At 34.5% G+C, this 8,072-nt stretch overlaps 1 long non-coding RNA gene across 2 annotated transcripts in view; it reads right to left on the bottom strand.

Moving 5' to 3' along the window:
- Positions 1 to 445: 445 nt before the first annotated feature.
- LOC121013379 (uncharacterized) overlaps positions 446 to 8,072 on the bottom strand; it is a 141,451-nt gene continuing 133,824 nt past the window's right edge. For both annotated transcript variants that reach the window (XR_005782672.1, XR_005782674.1), the window contains one exon: positions 446 to 549. This is a non-coding gene — a long non-coding RNA (uncharacterized LOC121013379). The remainder of the gene's footprint in view (positions 550 to 8,072) is intronic.

The following is an 8,072-nucleotide window of genomic DNA, read 5'->3' as shown; positions in this document are numbered from 1 at the left end:
ATATATCTGAAACATGTATCCTGGTAAGAATAACGTCAAGATTATGCTTTTTTACTATGATGCTGAATAATGGTTCAGAGACTTTGAGAAGTTCTGTCTTGGTTCATGAAAGCATACTGGGTTATAGAAATCATTATTGAACTTTCTTTCAGCCACAGACTCAGTCTATTCTTAGGGTTTGAGCAACATAACTTGTATTTTTGTATAGATCTAAGTAGATCTTAAATAGACTCTCATTTGATGGATAATAGATGATAAACGATAGATGATAGATAGATGGTAGATAACAGATGAACAGATATAGAGAAACAGCTGTATGATTATCATAATTAATATAGTATCATATACAGAGTAATGGCTACTTGAAGGTGAGAAGATGCTCAAATGCCTATATTGATCAACATGCTACATAATATATCCATGAAAAAAACTTTTATAATTGCAGGGTGAATAGCCACTTACTGATATAAATGGCACAGCTTGGGCTCCGTAGACCAGGGAACTCCTGAGGAATGACAGGCAGCAAACCAGGCCCAGAGCAATGAGGATCTAAGAAAAATAAAAGAAGCAGATTTACTGTCCTGATGGACAATATTAAAGGTATGGCAGTCAAAACTCTAACGTAAACTTTGTAGAACTGAGCCGTGTTACATTCTGTCTCAGCAACACTTCATCTTCATATGAAGCCTAACATATGAAGCCTAACATTAAAAAAAAAATTAAAATCCATTAAATATTTATTGAAATTTCTGGAATTGCGACATGGGATTCCATGTCATGATACAAATAACTTCTGTACGACAACTTCTCTAGATATGCTACTTCTCAGTCTTACATGACATCGCATGGCTTCTGTCCTTGACATTTGGTCTTTGTGCTCCTTCTTTATCCTTAAACTATGCTACCTGCATTGGCCTCTTTCCCTTCTTCTGTGTTTATTTTTATAGGTCTCCTTTTGCCCTTTGATGTAAATTAGTCTAGACTTTCTGATATGCTTCTAATTCTCCTCTTGACTCATAACTCAAATTACTATAACAAAGAGAAGTGTAAATCCTTTCATACTAATAATAGCTTTTGGCATTTTTACACTAACAAGTACATGGGTGTGAGATAAAAATCAGGAACCCAGCATAAGCACATGTCAATAACCTAGAGGTCCAATGGGAGGGGAAGTTGGAAGAACTATTAAGTGCATATGTTACATAGACAGTATGGATGTACTAGTCTGTAGATCCAAAGCAAATATGCACAATTATCTGAAGTGAGCTCCAAGTTCAGACAAACTAGAGACCTGAAAATTGTGTAAAGGTAGAACTTGCAGGCTGTCAGTTCTAGTGATTCCACGGTGGGACATGGGGATGGACAGTGAATGCTGCAGTCAACAATCTAGGGTGAAGATTCCACTAAAAATAATTAAGGATGCAGGGAGGAGAATATGAAAACAAAGTGGCTTCAAGATGTTGTCACATTACCTATAACCCTGATCTCCTTCTGGCACTTATCCATCAATTTTAGAAGTTGTGTTCTCATAGGACTTAAAAATGGCCAAGGCTAGGCTCAAATTTATTTGATGATGATTGTGGCCATTTTGGTGGCAGTGAAGCAAAAAGATCTAACAGTTATAACTAATAATTAATAATAGTTATAACTAATAATTAATAATAGCTATAACTAATAATTATATAATATTTACCTATTTATCTACCACATATATGATTAAATTAAAATGTATTAAATTATTGGTATTCAAACATTTTTGATGTACTAAAGAGACAAATTCCTGTAATTAAAAATAATACATATACACAATTAGTATTCACCAAAACGTTCCTATGATCTTTTCTGCAATTCATTCATACATGTTGGAACACAGAAGAAGTGGGTAGATGGACATACTTCCATGGCATTCCCATGAGAGCTTCCTACATTAATTCTGTATGTTAGCTGTGACTCTCGGTTGCAAATTCCTGGAAGGTTCTGATCTGGGCAGCAGCAGGAAGTCCCTAACTATATGTCACATATCTACAATGGTAGATTTGAAACCTGAGTGAACTCTCCCCCAACTTCAGTTCCTCCAGGCATCCCACTGGATTTATAAAGATTAACAACATTAAATTGTCTTGTACTTTGAATATGTAAAGAGGCTTCTGTTGTCCAACAGTATACAGACTGATAAGCAGAACAACTGAAATCACCCTTGACTGAGGTTTTTCTATAATTTAGGCAATAACAATCAATGATAAAAAAGATGGTAAAAGTATTCCTTCTCTCCAGAAGTTATTAGAAAAGAGAGTCAAGCATATTTAAAAATAACTAAAACAATATGTAAAATCACTGAGCATGAGCCAAACACAATTTTAAGTTTTATGCATATGTTCACCTATATAATGCTTAAAACAATCTGTAACATATTGTTAAGACCATTTTAAGGAAAAGGAAATTGGGATATGGAGATTTTGAGGAGTTTGTTCAAGGTTGCACAGCTCATCAATGATGGAGTCATGATTCCAACTCAGGGCATCAGATTCTGGGGCCAGCAGTTAGTGTCACAGCATCACTTCAAAGACAGAATACGAAGTTCCATAGAAATGCAGATATAAATGGGATAAGTTCTGTTAAGTAAGCTGGAAAAAATGAATCAAAGATGGTAGCGCTAGAGATATTTGTGTTGGCTTTATTTTTTTAATTAATTTATTTTTTTTTAATTTTTGGGACAGAGAGAGACAGAGCATGAACGGGGGAGGGGCAGAGAGAGGGAGACACAGAATCGGAAACAGGCTCCAGGCTCTGAGCCATCAGCCCAGAGCCCGATGCGGGGCTCGAACTCACGGACCGCGAGATCGTGACCTGGCTGAAGTCGGACGCTTAACCGACTGCGCCACCCAGGCGCCCCTGTGTTGGCTTTATTTAAAGAGAAGTGAGGGTGAGGATGATCATCTTAGGCAGTGAGCAAGTACATTTAAAGTTGTATAAACATAAAAATACAATATGTGATATTTAGAAGATGTTGAGAGGCCAAAGTAGCCTAGAATTCTGTCTCCTTGGGGAGAATGAAAAGGCTGGGATGGTAAAATGGGGACCACTGTGAATCGCTTTGAATAGTCTCATGCAAAATAAATTTATCATTTTTTAAAAAAAACTTTAACTTATCTTTAAAAAAAATCACTCAACAAAATTAAATCATTCTTGTCTGTTTGATTGCAAATGAGGTAAAATGAGGGCATCGCATTCTAGACAAGATATTCAGTGGCATCCCCCCAGCATTGGACAGTGAATGCCAATTCATAGTTCAAGGTGGTGGGACTAGCAGATCTTCTGGGTCCTTCTGGGTGTGTGAACCATGACCTATGACAATCTCTTTCCTGAGTTTTAGGGACTTTTTGAACAAACACAGTTTGTGTGTAGCACAAGATGAGGCAAAAAAATAGTCAATGATAAGTTGTAAGAGGGGAGAGTTGGCAGGTTGTAAATTCTATGCAGGGTAACTTGCTAAGGGATGATTTCCAGCACAGGGCTGTGGCATCGAGGGAAAGTCACCAAGAACATTTATGTAGAGCGAATACCCTCAGAATGTGTCTTTGGTAATCTGTTGTGGCATAGAAAAATGTTAGATCCTATACTTGTGTATTTAATCTAAAACTCTGACACGCATTTCTTTATATTATGCAAAAAGTATCCCTAGGTTTAGTAGTTTAGCTGTTCCTTTTTTAACTTGAAAAAAAGAGTGTCCTTTTTTGACACTCTTTAAATGTGTTAGAATCTACAGGTTTCCCTTTTATCCACCTCTTTTCCTAAAAACCTATATGATAATCATTATCATAGTCCCTTGAGGATATGGAATTTTCCTTAAATGTCTTTAGTCCTATACTACCAAGCCTACTTACCTGCAACAAATGGGCCACATATATTTTGTTAATGAAAATACCAGATTTGGTAAGTGGGATCAGTTAGTTGTAGACAAGAGTAAAGTTATTAATATTATTATTTAGAAGCATTAGTCACACAAATTTATAAAGTGTTATTAGAGTTCATTCATATCAGTCAAATTAATTTTATGCACTTTTCAGCCAGTAGAAAAAGGCATTTTCAATTTCTGTCCTATTTCTAAGCTTTAAAATTAGCATGCATCTTTCATATGTTTTAGTATAAATAAAGACTCTCTAAATTGTTGCGAAAACACTGAGGTCATAGGGAGATGATGATCTCAAGGGTACTAAAAAGAAGTAGGCAATTCTGTTAAACATTTTTTTTTCTGTCTTCTGTGACCTGCTAATTACTTAACACAAAAAGAATGATACACTAACTGAATACATTAGCTGATAAGCAAAAAAAAAATGTGATTGCTAAAAGGGATAGATATAATTCCTCAGTTATTTTTTGGTCTTTTTAAGTTTTAACTCATTATCCAATTTCAGGTATTTCTCATTTTAGTGAATGAGAGTATTTAGGATAGCAGAACTTTGGTCTTGAGTGATAAGAATTTAAGATTATATTCAGATTTTCCTACTAGAATTGATTTCCATTTAAATATATATATATATATATATAATTATTGTTATTAGTTTTTAGGCTACATAAGTCAAAAAATAATGCTATTTCAAATATATTAATCAATATAAAATATTTAATAAATAACCAAAATATATTGTTGCAAATACTTACAGATATTTAAAGAATAGCTAAATAGTGTGAGGTGCATCCAGACGATGGAATTTATTCAGCACAAAAAAACTAGCAAGCTATGAAATGGTTACATGCCATATGATTCCAACTATATGACATTCTGGAAAAGGCAAAACTTATGGAAAACCATAAGTTTTCAGGGGTTGAGGAGTGGGAAGAAAGATGAATAAATGAAGCAGAGAGGATTTTTAGGACAGTGGAAATACCCTGTGTGATACCACAGTGATGGGTATATATCATTTTACATTTTTCCAAACCCATGCAATGTAAAACACTAAGAGTGAACCCTAAGGCATAGGAAGAACTATTTTATGAAAGTTGTTTAAGGCAATAGAAATAAAAAAATGTATAAGGATTAAAGTAATACATAAAAATCTTATTCACAGATTATAAGATTCTGATGTAAAGAATTAAAAAAAACAATACATATGTTATTAAAATAAGTTAATGTATTCAGCAAAATCACAGGCTATAAGGTCAATATACAAAAGCAGTTATGGCTCTATATAGGAGCAAAAAAAGTTAATAGAAGTAGATATTTTAAAATATTTAAATTATTTAATTTAAAATGGTATCAAGTAAGTCAAATACATATTATAAATCTAAGAAAACATGTGCAAGGCCTCTACAAATAAACCTGCAAAATGTTATTGATAGAAAAATGTGAAGTGATATGCTCTATTTATGATTTGACAACCTGATAATGTAAAGATGTCAATTTTTCTCAAAATATTCTGTATATTTACAGTCTTTTTGTTAAGTTTATTTATTTTTGAGAGAGAGAGAGAGAGAGAGAGAGACCATGAGTGGGGGAGGGTAGAGAGAGAGGAGGCTCTCCCAAGGAGGCTCCAGGCTCTGAGCTGTCAGCACAGAGCCCGACGTGGGAAGCCCCGCGAACCATGAGATCATGATTTGACCCAAAGTCAGATGTTTACCTGATGGAGCCACTTAGGCGCCCCTTCACTACAGTCTTAATCAGGTTCCAATAAGATTTTGTATGTAAGGGGTGTGTGTGTGTGTGTGTGTGTGTGTGTGTGTTAATATGAAGGTCTACACATAACCAATCTGATCTTGAAAAGGAACAGAGTGGAAAGACTTATTTTTATAGCTATCAAAAGTTATTTTAGAGCTCTTTTGCCTGCAGTCTTATCTCAAAATGGCACCTCACTGAGGCATTCACATAGAAAATGTGTTGCTTTGTGTAATTCAAATTTACATTTGTGACAGAACTTTGATGCTCTGGCCTATTAGAGGGTTAAACTACTTTTTGTAGTTTAACCTAGATGATTATGTCAATTCAAATAGCTCTCTAAAATATAACTGTAGTTTCCTTTAGGAAGTAAAATTAGTTTGTGCCTAATTTTTTCATCAATTTTGAAACTACCTTCACCTTAACTCTCTCAGCTTTATAAATTAATGCAAATTTAATATACCTGGCATTTAGTTATTAAAATAGAGATTAAAATAGTTCAGTATTGGCATAGAGATGGAAAAATAGACTAATAAAATACAGAAAAACTAATGCATATATGGGCAGTTTATTTACAACAAAATTGTATTGCACAGAAAAAGAAAATAATCTTTTCAATAAAATCATCCTGCATTAATTGGATATACCCATTAAAAATATCTTGACCCCTACTTTACCCTCTATTAACATGGAGATTTCTAGTCATAAAAAGATAACATTGAGTATGATGCTAAGTAATATACTAAGCAATAATATTTGTAACTTGACAAAGTGCAAGTTTTCAGAACATTTAAAAGACTCCTACAAATCAGTAAGAATGGTGGAGAAATCAACAAACTACCAGTCAAACAAATCATCAACCCAATAATAAAATGGACGAAAGATAGAGACAACTTCCAAGGAAAATATCCAAACAACCAAATGATATGAACTCACGCCCAACCTCCTTGTTAGCCAGGGGAAATGCAAATTAAATACTTTGAGACACCACAAAACAACCACAAGAATGGTTTAAATTAAAGAGGCTGACAATATCATTTATTGGCAGGAATGTGCAGAAATAATCAACTCGAAAATATTCCTGGTGGGAGTACAAATTGAAAAACTGCTAGGAAAAGTATTTCAGCTGGTATCTACGAATGTTGGACATTTCTTATCATTTGATGCAGCAATTTGTACAGTTTATGCACAACAGAAATGTGTACATATGTGCAGCAAGACATGTTTGCAAAAATATTAATAGTAGAATTATTTTAATAGCCCCAAGCTGGCAGCAGGATTTGAATGGATAAACTGGGGTAGTTTCATCCAATAAGTACTATACAGTAATGAAAATGAATTAACTGTCTATCCACAACAGCATACATAAAATGACAAATATTTTGGAGTCAAATCAAATTGGCCATAAACAAATTGATTGCAACATTTTATTTATATAAATTTATAAAAAAAAGACTAATGTGAAATTTGAAATCAGAATAAGGGAATCTTTTGGGTGTAGACTAGGCTAATCATTAGGAGGGGGCAGCAAGGGAGGTGCTAGGATGTCATTGGTGTCTCTCTCTCTCTCTCTCTCTCTTTCTCTTACCTTTATTGAGTTACACACTTCATGAAGCTGTATACATTTTCTATTTGTAAAAATTTTTCTATGCATAAGATTTTTTTAAACTTAGGTCAAATACATTTGAAAATTACTTTCGGTAAGTTTGTTAAAATTCAATATGTTCTAGAGTTTTGTAAACCATTAATATACTAATTTGCATTTCCGCTCTAAAAATGTAGTGCAGGGGCGCCTGGGTGGCGCAGTCGGTTAAGCGTCCGACTTCAGCCAGGTCACGATCTCGCGGTCCCTGAGTTCAAGCCCCGCGTCGGGCTCTGGGCTGATGGCTCAGAGCCTGGAGCCTGTTTCCCATTCTGTGTCTCCCTCTCTCTCTGCCCCTTCCCTGTTCATGCTCTGTCTCTCTCTGTCCCAAAAACAAATAAACGTTGAAAAAATAAAAATGTAGTGCATTATGTACCATTTCTCAAGGTTACTTCTAGAAAATACATACTGGGAAATATTCATTTTCGTGCAAAATTATTTAATATGGCATATCAAGGGTTTTCTGATCTCATTTTTACTAACTTCCTCAAGCTCTATTTTCTCTGTTATTCTCTATTCTCTGTTTGTTATTCTCTATTTGTAAACCACACGCAATTACATGCTCCTTTCAAATAAACCCAGCTATCTCTTTCCTCCATACGTTACCATAGAAATGATTCCTCTGTCTGAAATATTTTTCTATCTGTAACATAGGTAAGCCCTAAGTAATTGCAAGGCTCAAATTGGTATCTCCTTCAGAAAGACTATCATAATTCACCTAGTCTGTGTTAAATGTTCTCCTTTTGCTTTCAGAGTCGCCTGAACTTACTCTATCAT

Source organism: Herpailurus yagouaroundi, unplaced genomic scaffold (assembly GCF_014898765.1).
Source record: "Herpailurus yagouaroundi ecotype Mexico unplaced genomic scaffold, PumYag 198, whole genome shotgun sequence".
NCBI lineage: Eukaryota > Metazoa > Chordata > Mammalia > Carnivora > Felidae > Herpailurus > Herpailurus yagouaroundi.
The sequence above is the reverse complement of the archived record's forward strand: the minus strand, read 5'-3'. Positions and strand labels throughout refer to the sequence as shown.